This window comes from Bos javanicus, chromosome 24 (assembly GCF_032452875.1).
Source record: "Bos javanicus breed banteng chromosome 24, ARS-OSU_banteng_1.0, whole genome shotgun sequence".
NCBI lineage: Eukaryota > Metazoa > Chordata > Mammalia > Artiodactyla > Bovidae > Bos > Bos javanicus.
In genome coordinates, this window is record NC_083891.1 from 6656651 (window position 1) to 6672050 (window position 15400).

Here is a 15400-nt window from a genome sequence, read left to right on the forward strand (position 1 = left end):
CCGGATGCCATGATCTTCGTTTTCTGAATGTTGAGCTTTAAGCCAACTTTTTCACTCTCCTCTTTCACTTTCATCAAGAGGCTTTTGAGTTCCTCTTCACTTTCTGCCATAAGGGTGGTGTCATCTGCATAACAGAGGTTATTGATATTTCTCCCAGCAATCTTGATTCCAGCTTGTGTTTCTTCCAGTCCTGCATTTCTCATGATGTACTCTTCATATAAGTTAAATAAACAGGGTGACAATATACAGGCTTGACGAACTCCTTTTCCTATTTGGAACCAGTCTGTTGTTCCATGTCCAGTTCTAACTGTTGCTTCCAGACCTGCATACAAATTTCTCAAGAGGCAGATCAGGTGGTCTGGTATTGCCATCTCTTTCAGAATTTTCCATAGTTTATTGTGATCCACACAGTCAAAGGCTTTGGCATAGTCAGACAGCAGTAAAACCATATAAACCTTTCTTGTATGACCTAGGATCCACTTTCAGTACTACCTACTTTCTTTTTTTTAATGTATTTATTTTTAATTGGAGGATAATTGCTTTACAACATTGTGTTGGCTTCTGCCATACATCAAGATGAGTCAGCCATTGGTATACAAGTGTCCCTTCCCCCTTGAACCCCCTCCTTTTCCTACCCCTCCCCACCCCTCTAGGCTATCACAGAGCACCAGGTTTGAGCTCCCTGTGTCATACAGCAAATTTCCACTGGCTATCTATTTCACATATGGCAATGTATATGTTTCCATGCTACTCTTAATAAACACTATCCAAGGTAGGTGTGTGGTGTGAAGTGCCTTCTAAATTCACCAAGTAACTTAGAACATGTAAAATACAGCATGAAAGCTTAGTTTTCCAACTTATGTTTCAAAAGTCATGTTTCAAAATGGTCAGTAAAGTATAATATCATCATATAACTTGTAAGTGTTGAAGATGGGAGAAATGCCACACATAGGACTATTTTAAGAACATCTTAATATCATATCTACTGTTAGTACAATAGTCGGTCAGGTGCAGGTGAAGGCAAAGATGAGCACAGCCCTCAGTTTCTTACAACCCCACAGATAAGTAGAAACATCCATGAACAGCCAAGGACATGAGAACACATCGTCTGCATGTGACTCTATCACCAAAGTCCTCAGTCTCCCATTTCCCAGACTGAGCACTGATGTTTTATACATTTTCCAAGGGAAAGGCTCATCCCAAAAGTCAGGTCTGCTAAGAGTCCCAGGATGTGAGTCAAGAAGCAGCTTACAGTTGCTGTAGAATAAAGTTCATTACAGTTCAAAGCTTGGCCATAGGGACTTATTCCACCAGATACATGGGCAAAACCACGGGATAGAAATAGTGCATATTTGGGCAGGTAAACATTTCCTTAACTTATGAATGTCTTGAAAATAATTTCTACCAAAAAACTAAAAAACAAAAAAACTTTCTGATATACCAGAGACTCAACATAGCAAATACTCTAAATCATGGAAGTGGTAGATACTATTTTGATAGGGAGACACAAGGAAAATCTGAATATAATCCTAAATTCATTCTCAGAAAAACAGAAATCACCAGGAGCAGTGCAGAGTCAAACAGGAAGACCAGAAGTAATGAGGTGACTTCCTTATACTACAGTGCAATCTCCTATAATTTGCATCAATTAATAGCTAAAGTGGAAATTGGAGGCTTTGTGACCAGCAGGGAAATGTGGGAAGATGTCTTATTGATTCAACCAATGCATTTCATCCAAATGAGTTTAATGCACCGATACTCCACAGAGAGGACTGCTATTTGGGTTTGGTTTTCCTCTATATCTCATGTGATAAGACTGAAATGTAAAAGCTTGTCAGCAGTGGTAGTGATTAACTGTCTAGCCTTTGTTTCAGTTTCTTTTAGAGTAAAAAAAATAAAAAGAAGAAAAAAGGTTTAGGGATGGTAACGTGTATACAGCTAGTCTAACGACCACATGCAGAAAAGGTAAGCTTTACCTCTGACATAGAGCTGTCTAAAGTTTTAATTTCTTCAAGAACAAGGTTAAGAATGCAGGTGTTTAACCATCAATTTACAGTCATTTGTCTGTTCAGGTAAATAGCTTCAGTTTCCTTAAGAAAAAATGAAGCAGGACATAGACTCAAACAGCCTTGAAAGCCATGTCTAATTCATGCAAGAACAAAATGTCTCCTTTTCCATGATTTCACTTGAAAAGAATTTGTTCTGAAGTAATGATGGAGTCATTAGACTTAATTCTATCATGCAGCAGAATACCAAATTGTCCATCTACCAGCCATCAGGACTCATATCCTATTTAATACAGCTTGCATTATCCAGTCTAGAGGTTTCCTAGTCAAATGGTATCAAAACCTAATATCTGAAACAATTTTCTAGACAGAAAGTCAAGTAGCAACCATATGAGAATTGATTTCTGCCCGCAACAGAGCAACGCCAATACAACAGATACTTGAGTTCAACAAGCAGAACAGAGAAACTTTCCAAAGTGATTCAGTGAGTCAGGATGAAAAGCTATATATCAAATGTTATTTTTTAACCAATTGTATCTTTTACGTAATTTTTTTGCCATTTGATACAGAGAAATAATTTTACATCTACATGGAATTTTTCTATTATTGATTTTAAAAGAATTTTATTATTGCATGTAAATAGATATTAAGCTCAAAGACTAAAGGTTTAAAATAAAACAGGTCCTCCAACAGAAAATAATCAGGGGTATGTTCCCACAGAATCTTTTAGTTCAGGAAAAAGCAAATCAATATAATTTGACACACATACCTATGGATACAGAGCATAATCCATAATGATTTTGATTTGGGAAATACAAAGATCAGAAACATTGTCTTAAAATAACTAGCTTCTTGTGATGAAATTTCCTAATATCCTATGAACTACTAGAATGCTTAACTCAGTCTTTGGGAAGACAGCCCTGTGACTCCATCACTGATTATCCTTGCTTTCCCAGAGGTCATATTTCGATCATTAAGTACCTCAAGGGTTCAAAACTGTGAGCTCAGAACCTTGCTGGAACTCATAGTTGGGATGGACCTTTGAAATCAGTCCTGGTTTCTTATCATCTTATCTGGGGGAACACAGAAAGAAATTGATTTTGCCTCTTTCCCAGGAAACTTGCCCAGAAAGAAGCTCTGAGGAGACTGGAGAGCCCTAAAGCCATTCTTGTTTTCAGGAGAAACGCTGGTAAAGGGTGACAAATATGGGGACTGATCAGGCTCTGCCTCACAGGGGACAGATGTTAACTCCCCTCTCTGGGAAACAGAAAGCCCTAGACTGTAACTGTTTCCCAGGACACACCTATTTCACACTGTCAACACATTAGCAATGCTTTTGGATTGAGGTGTTGGAGAAGACTCTTGAGAGTCCCTTGGACTGCAAGGAGAGAAAACCAGTCAATCCTGAAAGAAATCAATCCTAAATATTCATTGGAGGGACTGATGCTGAAGCTAAAGTTTCAATAGTTTGGCCACCTGATGCAAAGAGACAACTCATTGGAAAGGACCCTGATGCTGGGAAAAATTGAAGGCAAAAGGAGAAGGCAGAAGCAGAGGATGAGGTGGTTAGATATCACCACTGACTCATGAATCTGAGCAAATGAGTGAATGGATATGAATCTGAGCAAACTCCAGGAGATAGTGAAGGAAAGGGAAGCCTGGCGGGCTATAGTCCATGGGGTTGCAGAGAGTCAGACATAACTTAGCAATTGAATAACAACACAATATTAGTGATAGTCACTTATATATATTTAAAACATAGGATTGTTTAGCTTGACACTTGAAAGCATTACAGTATTTGAGTCCAAATTTTAGTTGCATGTCTTTCTTTGCATACTATTTAAAGTTAAAGCCTTCTATAGGAACTCCATCCACAAGAGGTGGCAAGATTTCATCAGTGAAAGACGTGTAAGTTTTACTGAGGTTCTCCCAGGTAACGTTGCATAATATTAAGTCATAATGCTGAAGTTATTAGATCTGAGCAAATAGCATAATTAACCATCTATGTTTAAATAGGAGACAAGTGAGAATTTATAAACTAAGATAAAATATGCATTATGTAATTAAGGTATGTAACATTCTTTTCTGTAAACAAAAGCAAACACAGCTTTTTTCCACAGCGCTAATGTCATTTTGGAAGTACCATGCTTCTCGAGGGCCATCAATAAAGGCACTGCATCCATATTTGTCAATTTCTTAGAGGAGTCATTAGTGAAATGTCACCTTCTGAGTTCCTCACCACCTCGAGGACAGAAAGTTTTCACTTCAAAACAGCAACAACAGCAACACGGATGACACCATCATGCCTTAAAATTTTGCAGCTAGAAACATCAAACAGTTAGAAAAAGAATTTCAAACGATAACAGGATGCATATTGGTGTAATTATTATCATTAATCAATTACAATCGCAAAGCTTAGCAGTTTTCTCCCTCTATTTAAAAGTACTCTGAAATATTAAGCCAGAAGAAATGTAACCGAGAGGAAAAGTCTCATTAGAGTTACATAATGCCACAGTACATTTTAAACCTTCTCTATTTAGGGATTGTTTTGTCACTAACTAAAATCTGGATATAGTGAAAGTCGCTCAGTCCTGTCTAATGGTTTACAACCCCATGGACAATACAGCCCATGGGATTCTCCAGGCCAGAATACTGGAGTGCGTAGCCTTTCCCTTCTCCAGAGGATCTTCCCATTCCAGGGACTGAACCCACGTCTCCCGCATGGCAGGCAGATTCTTTACCAGCAGAGCCACAAGGGAAGCCCAAGAATACTGGAGTGAGTAGCCTGTCCCTTCTCCAGCAGATCTTCCTGACCCAGGAATTGAACCAGGGTCTCCTGCATTGCAGGTAGATTCTATACCAACTGAGCTATTTGGATAAATGGAAAAAAAAAGATATTATATCATTCCCTGTGATTCTACAGGGCTGGAGTGTGAAGACCAGGATCTGATGTTAAATTACTTTGTCTGAGGCAACTTTAGAAGAACCCAGGTATCTGGGTTTTCAAACATGCTGGTGGCTGAACCACATTACCTGCCAAAGTCAATGGTAAGAGATTATTACAGGCATTGGATAGCAGAGGTGATGTCTGACATTACTTCCAAATGCAGGATTCCAAGACACAACAATTACAGATAATAATCTAATTCTCAGATTTCAAAAATCTGTACCTACAAAATATCTTACCATTTTCCCAAATTCCAAATACCTGTCTTTGAGAAAGGTATAAAAACATAGGAGAACAAGACTAAATCTGCTCATATTCCAGATTAAAATGTATTTGTATCAAATATGTTTTACCAGTCCCTTGGTAAACATCAAGTTGTGATATAGCTAGTTAGGAGCCCTATCTCCTACCTATTGCTTTTATGTCTCTAGGAAATTTGGGACACATAGCTGCAACCACTTCGCTCAGTTAGCAAAACCCAGCCATTTGTTCCCCAAGGATGTCTTGAAACCTACTAGATGACAGAAGCATTGGATCCAGATAATAGCGCACAACATGTTGAAGGAGAGAGACGTGAAAACAAAGTGTTCAATGCTATGATGGACATAAGCACTGGTATTTTCTAACTATGTAATCTAGTCTCCTCTTGAATTTTATTACTTTTCTATTGCAGTTTTATCAAACCACCACAAACTTAGTGACCTAAATTTTGAGTTCTTTCTGTTATACAATTAAGGACATAAATCTGAAATCAGTTTCACTAAGTTAAAATTAGAGTGTCACCTAGACTTGTTTATAATGGAGGCTCCCTATCACCCGGGCTTGTGGCCCCTTCTTCCATGTTGAAAGCCAGCTGAACAGTCGTCTCCCTCCTCTCTGGGTTCTGCTTCATCCTTGTTGTTGTTGTTCAGTCGCTCAGTCATGTCTGACTCTTAGTGACACCATGGACTGCAGCACATCAGGTTTCCTGTCCATCACCATCTGCCGGTGTTTGCTTAAACTCATGTCCATCGAGTCGGTGAGGCCATCCAACCATCTCATCCTCTGTGGTCCCCTTCTCCTCCTGCCCTCAATCTTTCCCAGCATCAGGGTCTTTCCCAATGAGTCAGCTCTTCCCATCAGGTGGCCAAAGTATTGGAGTTTCAGCTTCAATCCTTCCAATGAATATTCAGGACTGATTTCCTTTAGGATTGACTGGTTTGGTCTTGCAATCTAAGGGACTCTCAAGGGTCCAATTCAAAAGCATAAATTATTTGGCGCTCAGCCTTCTTTCTGGTCCAACTCTCAGATCCATACACAACTACTGGAAAAACCATAGCTTTGGCTATACGGATCTTTGTTGGCAAAGTGATGCCTCTGCTTTTCAATACACTGTCGAGGTTTGTCATAGCTTTCCTGCTTCTCTCATAGCTCAGATGGTAAAGAATCTGCCTGCAATGCAAGAGACCCTAGTTCGATTCCTGGGTCACTGATCCACTGGAGAAGGGACAGGCTACCCACTCCAGTATTCTTGGACTTCCCTTGTGGTTCAGCTGGTAAAGAATCTGCCTGCAATGCAGGAGACCTGGGTTCAACCCCTGGGTTGCAAAGATCCACTGGAGATGGCACAGGCACCCAGTCCAGTATTCTGGCCTAGTCCATGAGGTCACAAAGAGTCGGACATGAGTGAGCGACTCTCACTTTCTATTCCTTCCAAAGAGCAATCATCTTTTAATTTCATGGCTACAGTCACTGTCTGCAGTTGACTGTGGAGCCCAAGAAAACAAAATGATATTGCATAGATAAAAGCAGGATTTGTAGGAAAGCATGACAGAATCCCAGATACAGCTCTTTGATATTTTCAACTGGGTTCCATCAATGGGTAGTCCCCACAGAGGAAGAAAAGAAGGAGATTAAGGTCAGTATCTTCATTTCTCTGGCTATTTGTCTGATTATCTGAGGTTAGATGCACCCCTCCACCAAAGTCAGGGCCCCTGGTAGGAGGCTTTCTGCAGGACAGATGGGCTGGCCCCCTGTACAAGCACCAGGATACAGGTCCGTTGGTTTTCATACACTCTGCCTGCAGCTGTTTAAAGAGTCCTCTAATTAAACTCTTCTGTAATTCTCCAACATGAATGGATCGCCTTTTATTCCACCCAAATCCTCACTGATACAATTTTTATCCTCATAACCCAGCAAGATCAAAATTATTTTCCAACATTTCACAGGTGAAGAAACCTAAATCCCGAGAAACTAGGAATAAACGTCCTTCTCTGTCTAGAAAGTCAACTCCTTAGTGACAAGGGAAAGGCTGGCAGGCCCTGGACCGGAGTCTAAAAGATGCTGTCCCAATGTACTTGTTGCCTTCCTACCCTTTAGCATGGTAACATGGTGACCTTGCAGAAAATAGGATGTGACTTTCCACGCACTGTCCTGCTTCAAACAACAATTAGATCAGCCATGACCTCCTTAGCCTCCTTACCTTTTGTTCATTACCAGAATGAATGAATCTTCACAGCTGTGCTCTTGCCAAAGCAAGGGTTCTGTGACAATCACTTCAATCTTCCATGACCTATGTTACATATATATAGTTGTATTAACACATACTGCTGTATCTTTGGTACATACTCCATAAATTTCTTCTATAAGTATTATTCTTCCAAAGGAATAGACAGCTCCATTGAAGGAAATGAATGTAACTTTCTCTCAATTTTATGTAAATTTTGTTGCAGTTTCTAATGTGCACATTTTCTAATAGGAAGTATTTGACGAATGCTAAAAATATAAATGGCCTTCCTTGGTGGCTCAGTGATAAAGAATCCACCTGCAGTGCAGGAGACGTGGGTTCAACTCCTGGGTTGGAAGATTCCCTGGAGGAAGGCAGAGCAACCCACTCCAGTATTCTTGCCGGGCAAGCCCAATGACGCTGGTTCCAATCAAAATTCATATGGTCAGATTTTATTTCTAAAGTATTCTTATTTAATTTTTTTTGGCCACACCACATGGTATGTGGGAGCTGAGTTCCCAAACCAGGGGTCAAACCTGTGACCCCTGCCGTGGAAGCACAGAGTGGTAACCACTGGACCACCGAGAAGTCCCAATGTTTCATTTTTTTAATCACAGATTTTAAAACAATTAACTTGTCTACATAATGATTTATTCTTAGGATGCCATCATATGGAATAGGGCGCTGATATCTTACTAAAGCAACACATGTAAAATGCCAAAACTTTTATTTTGTCACCTTACATATACTGATATTACTGTTCTTTTTTCCTCAGGACCTAATTTGCTTTTCCTCATTCTGTCACAGCTCCTTCCACCCCTATAACGTCTCTTCTAATCTGAACTATTGTTAAATCTCTGATGAAGTCTTCAAAAATATTATGTCAGAGTCACTGGTGTACTAAAAAACCTTAAAAGCAGATACAATGACACCTAGTGGTGACAAGAAAATGCATTTGCTGGAAGCTAGGTAGATTCAATGAATGTGCACAGGAACTTGTAAAAATATTGAAGGATTTCCAGCTTCAACATGAAAGCACACGCATTTAGTTTATGAGTATGTACATCCTTCACTTCTTTGACTTACATTCCAAAAGATACAACTTGAATTAATTGCAAAGTGGTCTTGGAAAGTGATGAAAGTCTTCTTGCAAATCCTTTGTTTGCTGACAGAATACACTTGAGAGTTAAATATAAACAAATAGACAAAGCATGTTATAGAAAGATTCATCTAATTTGAGTTAATGAAGGAGGTATTATTTAATAGGTCATTCAGAGTTAATTTATAACTCCAGCAACATTTCAAAGAGGTTCTACACCTTTAATTTAAATGAAGCACAGCACAACCTTTCACTGTAATATTTACAAATAAACAGACACCCATCGCTCCCCATTCTTCAGGGAATTTAAAATGACAACAGATTTGAAATGCCAGAGTCTTTGAGATAATAATTCAGATGGGTCTGTTATTTAAATTATCAGAGTGTCATCATAAAAAGGACTTTATGTTTAATCTCTTACCTGCCATATGAAAATGTCAAAGTATATTATAAGAGCCAGTAAGGATGATCCTACAATGCCATTCTGCCTTCTGTCTCAGGACTTGGTTCAAGGCACATTGAATACTGAACTCTAAAGAGAGGAAGATGAATACAATGGTTAACCCTCAATTCTATCCCACAGTCATCATAATTAGTGGAGACGATGTCTCGCCTTTTGCATAGACTACAGCATGATTTTATCTTGGAAACTGCCTCACCATCTGAGCGTAAGATTCCTCACCAGTAATACTAGAGTGAGCACCGAGGTTATGTACAAAGTTTCTTCTGTTACCATGATATCACATTATTATGGCTGTCAACATACAACCAACAAGATGTACCTGATTTGCTCCACAATTATAAAGTTCCCAAAAGTCATTTTCTTTTCACTTTGTTAGACTACTATCTCCATTAATCACATTTTCTCCTTCAGATATGTCAATTCACCAGGCATGAAAAATCCTGCTTACAATTCCAGGAAACACTAAAACAGATTGTTAAATTTAAGTATGCAACTCTAAGGCAATGAAACTGATTTCTGTAAGGCTCTCCATGTAGAAAAAAATGATTTCATTCACTTCTAATTTCTTTTCATGAATGACATCCCATTACAGGTAATTATGCCACCAAGGGTTTTATTGCCTACACTAGTTTATTTAGGGGAAGGTGGAGAAAGAGACAAGAAAATCTTCAGTACATTTGAATTCTTGTAAGACTGAGCCATGAACCCCACCGCACAGCATTTACAGAGTCTGAATAATATCAGTGATATACCTCTATTAAGTGTCTGGCTTCTGGTGGGAATTATATATTAAACATGACCTAACTTTTTTTTTCTACATTTTTATTAATTAAAACCATCTTGAGGGGAGGGGTGGGGAGCTATTTTTGGATTCTAATGCACGCCCTGTAGGAAGAAGGTACAAAAACATTCTCCAGGAAGAGCAATCAATTCTTTAATCATCTAATAAAAGCAAGGCTTCCTCCTTGAGTTCATATCATCCTCACCCTTGACCAAGAGCAATATCGCGGAACCTGGACCAACGTGCCACTTTCATTTTAGAGCAGAAAGACCTTGGGAGAAATTATGAAAATCTCTACGTAGTGCCACAATACAATACCCTTGGATCAAGAGTTTGCTCTTTGCTTTTTATGAGTTCACTTCTCAGTATAAGCAATATAAGCAAAATAAGCCCACATTTCATTATAATTCAAATATAAATATTTAAAAGAAGGAAATGATTGTTTTCTCAAATATTATATTAAAACTCAAAGAATAAATTCAGTCTATGCATATTCATGGGTTTCAAACAAGGCATCTCTCAGTTTGTTTAATGAACATTAATATCTGCCTAAATGCATGAACATAAAACATACAAATATGTATGAATTTCAAAGCAAGATGTTAAAGGCTCTATTTCATTGAGCTATTAATAACAATATAAATAAGATGAATAAGGCTAGAGTGTATTACATGTTCACTAAAGTGCCAAAATATAAATATATCTTTCTAATAAGTTAAAATGGGGACTAGTTTTTTTATTCATAATGCAGTTGTTGACAAACCTATTCACCCTACAGTAATATCCATGGACAATACTTTGGGTTATATGTTATTCAGTCAGAGACTTTTTCCTTAGCTCTTGCTATATACTTTGACATTTTTTTTCTTTGAAACAACTACATGTCTACAGTACCTTTATGTCCATTTTACAGATAGCTCAAGCAATGCAACAGTATATCAATCAGAAATGAGAACAACTCTTCATTTTGCTTAACTAGAAGAAGAGAAACATTCAATATATTTGATCCATCTATATTCAGCACAAACCTTTGTCTGAATCAACACAGACTTACTGTAAACCATTGCTAGGAATCAGAGGTCATCAAATAAGCTATAAAAAGTCTACAATAATTAGAACTCTTGTAGAAAAGGGGTAGGAAAAATAAAAAATACAAAATGAATAAGACATTACTATATTATTCTGCATTTGAACCCGAAACAATGACAGTTTTGAAGTTACATAAAGGAACTACTTCTCCTGTACTGTGCACTCAGTCGTGTCCAACCTTTCATGACCCCATGGACTGTAGCCCACCAGGCTCCTCTGTCTATGGAACTTTCCAGGCAAGAATACTGGAGTGGGTTGCCATTTCCTTCTCCATGGGATCTTCCAGACCCAGGGATCACACCTGAGTCTCCTGCATCTCCTGCATTTGAAGGTGGATTCTTTACCGCTGTGCCACCTAGGAAGCCCTACTTATCCTACAAAAGCCTAATAAATGGTTTGATGTTAACACAACTGCAACATAGTCATGGGTGGCTTTGCTATCAAAACAAACAGGAGGTACAGATGGGCTGACTTTAGTTTCCAGAAAATTTCTTTAAACCACTCAATTGTAAATTAATCTCAACTACAGAGCATTTTGATTGCAAGTATCCTCCCATTCACTCCTGCTTCTGAAAGGTTCTGCCCCACAAGTAACCACTCCAAGAACCCTATGGGGCTTCTCCCACTGACCTGCTATTGGGCCAAAACAGGACTCTCTCCCTCTGGGACTAGGTATTATCTATAGAATGAGAATAATATCACACAGAGTTATTTAGAAGAGTTACTGCCGATTAATTCAGGACTATAAAGCAATTTTCAGCTCTTCTACATTCTTCCCAGAGAATGCAGCCAGAGGCAATTTTACCTTTTCAAAGAATCTTACATAAAGCCTAAAGGATTCTGAACATAGAATTTTTCTAAAGGTTTTATTCCTTCCAAGCATCTGTAATGACTGGTTGTTTTACATTTCTAAAACGCAAAATATCATATCATCAAAACTTTTTCCCAGTTTCATAAGGGCAGAAGGTTTCTAGAAATTGAGGCTGTTAAAAATCATGTGAGATAATTTTTAGTTAACTATTAAGAGCTAACTTTACTGACACTAAAATAACACTATCCTATGCGAGTTTGGCTCTTGCAATTTTTTTTGATGTCTGGTTCTCTGCTGAATGCTTCCTTATTATAATTATAATTTATTCTCTGTTGGAAAAGCCTGAAGAGAAAAATGCTACAGCAAAAGCCAAGTTGAATTGCATCGTCTTTGACTTGTGAAACTTGGATATCAAATATTCTGAAGTTAGTAATTTTTAAGCAATGATATCTGTGTTTTTTTTTTCCTACTAGCAGTATGAAGATTGCCTACTTTAAAAATTTTATAAGTCTATCTGACATAGAAATTCACTAATAAGGATAAATAACCTAAAGATCATTCAATAAGCTTTCTCTAGTTCATTAAAAAAAAAGAAGAAAATGAAAATATTCATCCCTTGACAATAAGAGGTGAAATTGGGGCAAAAATTTTAAAAATAGTTGAGTTTATCTGCAGAATTTGTATCCTATGCAATATATTTGGCTTAATAATAAATTTATATTTATATGTAGATATGGGGATTTTCTACATATCTGAGATTTTCAGAATTCAGAAAAGACTTTAAGGATGCAATAAGGAAGGGCTGAGAATTTAAAGTCCAGATTCTTCAGGGGAGAGAGTTTGCATAACTTCTTTCTCTTTCTGGTCAAGGTATTTCTCTTAATAGTAGACTTGAAATGGATAGTGGTTTGAATAAGGATCAAGAATCAAGTTTATAATTTGTGAAATATTTCCTAGGTATTACTCTTGCCTTAAACGGATAATGGTATTGCCCATATGTCAAACTGGGAAAATGGAAAAAAAAAAACTAATACTCACCAAAGATCTCCTCCATAGAAGACTCTTGCAGGGAGTTCAATGTACATGATCACAGATCATTCCCTCTCATTTATTTGCCCTCCTGGAGACAGAGAACTTTACTTCTCAGGTGGATTCTCAGAACTCTTCTCAAAAATTGCCAGAATATTCTCTCTCTCTCCTAAGTATTGCCCTTTTTGCTAAAGCAAATCATCACCTTTATTTCTAGACTCTAATACTGCAGGCTACACTGGTAGGAAAACGAGTAGGTGAAGGCGGGGATGTCAACGACAACGACAAAAATATTCGGCAACTTGCTGAAGCGTCAATACCTTGGAATTGTGGAAATATTAATAGTTAAGGCACAGACACGTACCTATCTTCCCACCAGCAGGACTGAGGGCTTCCACCGCCAACTTGTGGTAAAATGGCTGTGTGGAAAAGATGTGGCGGGCATGGGCTGAGGAGCCACACGCATGATCACAGATCACTTTTTCATAAACACACGCTTCTCAATACGTAGCTTGCCACTGGTTGATTTTGAGTGTGGAAATGCTTGTTTTCATAATTTTACCTCATCTAACACTCATTTGTGGGGAGTGAAGATTCACCCACACCTTCACACCATTATTAACCAGAGGTTCAACTTTTCTCTTTATCTTTGCTATGTACTTTTCCTGGCCAGTAAACATCCGCAATCTATAAGTAAAGAAAGCTTCCCCTCTCTCCAAAGTTTAGGTACTCAATAAGTTATCATGGGCTTCTCTGGTGGCTCAGTGGTAAAGAATCTGCCTGCCAATGACGAGACCTGGGTTCAATCCCTGATGGGGGGAAGATCCTACATGCCACAGAGCAACTACGCCTGTGCACCACAACTGTTGAACTGTTGAACTCCTAACCCAGGAATCTCAGCTCCTGAAGCCTGCATGCCCAGAGCCTGTGCTCTGCAACAAGGGGAGCCACTGCAATGAGAAGCCCCCGTGCCACAGCTAGAGAGCAGTCACCATACTCTGCAACTCGAGAAAAGCCTGTGCAGCAATGAAGGCCTAGTGCAGCCAAAACTAAATAAAATTATTTTTTAAAAGCTAAAAAATAATTATAAAAATTGTTTTTATAATTTGCAAAGCATTTACCTTGTCAAAACAGTACTTTATAAATATAATAAGCATAATAAACTGTTGATTTAATGGCTGTACAAAGGAATAATCAGTGGCTTATTTACACAATAAGATTATTCCTGCAGTTTATTTCTACTGAGTATTTATGCACATTTGATGAATATGAATCCACAAGGTCAGAGCCAAAAATTGCCCTGAATTATCTGTATTGCTTATCTACAAACTTTTTGTTTATACATTACCCCCAAAATTCTATTAGAATATTCCCTTTTATATAATTTTATTGTCTCTAGAAATGCTTCATTCTAAATAGCTGAAACAAATAAAATTTCAACTTTATTTCAACTATTAAACTTTTTAAATAAAATTAAGACACTTTCTATATGTAGCCAATGGAGATTTAAATACTCACATACAAAGATAAGTAACTCTTACAGACAAAATCTTTAATACATTGAAATTGCCCATCATTTCTTTTTTCCCTTGAATCCTTAATTCCCCCACTACTGATTCCTGAGCATTTTATCCTAATGATATATATACATATATATCTTCTATGCTTATTTTTTAGCAGATAATATCTCAGCTCAGTAAAGAATCTGCCCACAATGCCAGAGACCTGGGTTTGATCCCTGGGTCAGAAAGATCACCTGGAGAAGGGCATGCCAACCCACTCCAGTATTCTTGCCTCGAGAATTCCATGGACCCCATGGACGCTGGCTGGCTACAGTCCATGTGGTCACAAAGAGTCAGACATGACTGAGCAACTAAAACTAATACATCTCTTAACAAAAGTTTAGATTCTGTATCTCTTATTGCACTGCTTCTCTGATGCTGCTACCAAGTCACTTCAGTTGTGTCCAACTCTGTGCGACACCGTGGACAGCAGCCCACCAGGCTCCTATGTCCATGGGATTCTCTAGGCAAGAATACTGGGGTGGGTTGCCATTTCCTTCTCCAGCACTGCTTCCCTATCTACCTAAAAATAAAATCAATGTCTTGAATGAAAAAATTATAATTATGTAACTATTAACATTATTACATGAATTATACAATATTGTAGATAACTATAATTTATCAAAACTAAATATTGTGAAAAACTATTAAATAAACATTAAAATCTTATGAAATGATACCTCTTAAAAGATGATTCAGGCTTTTAAAAATTCACCTGATATGTTTTTGCAAAGTAAGAATCCCTTAGTGAGCACTGTTTATAACTAAAGCTAGGCATATTTAAGGGAGAAGGCAATGGCACCCCACTCCAGTGTTCTTGCCTGGAAAATGCCATGGACGTGGGAGCCTGATAGGCTGCAGTTCATGGGGTCGCTGGGGGTCGGACACAACTGAGTGACTTCATTTTCACTTTTCACTTTCATGCATTGGAGAAGGAAATGGCAACCCACTCCAGTGTTCTTGCCTGGAGAACCCCAGGGATGGGGGAGCCTGGTGGGCTGCTGTCTATGGGGTCGCACAGAGTCAGACACGACTGAAGCAACTTAGCAGCAGCAGCAGCAGGCATATTTAAGGATCAATTCTACTCTAATTCCTACATTCAGTTCAGTTCAGTCGCCCAGTCATGTC

At 38.3% G+C, this 15400-nt stretch overlaps 1 long non-coding RNA gene across 1 annotated transcript; it reads right to left on the reverse strand.

Moving 5' to 3' along the window:
- Window positions 1-4045: 4045 nt before the first annotated feature.
- Window positions 4046-7675, reverse strand: LOC133237371 (uncharacterized). Its single transcript, XR_009733161.1, has 2 exons — window positions 7415-7675; window positions 4046-4327 (listed from the first exon to the last, which is right to left on the reverse strand). It is a non-coding gene; the product is annotated as an uncharacterized LOC133237371 (long non-coding RNA).
- Window positions 7676-15400: the final 7725 nt, after the last annotated feature.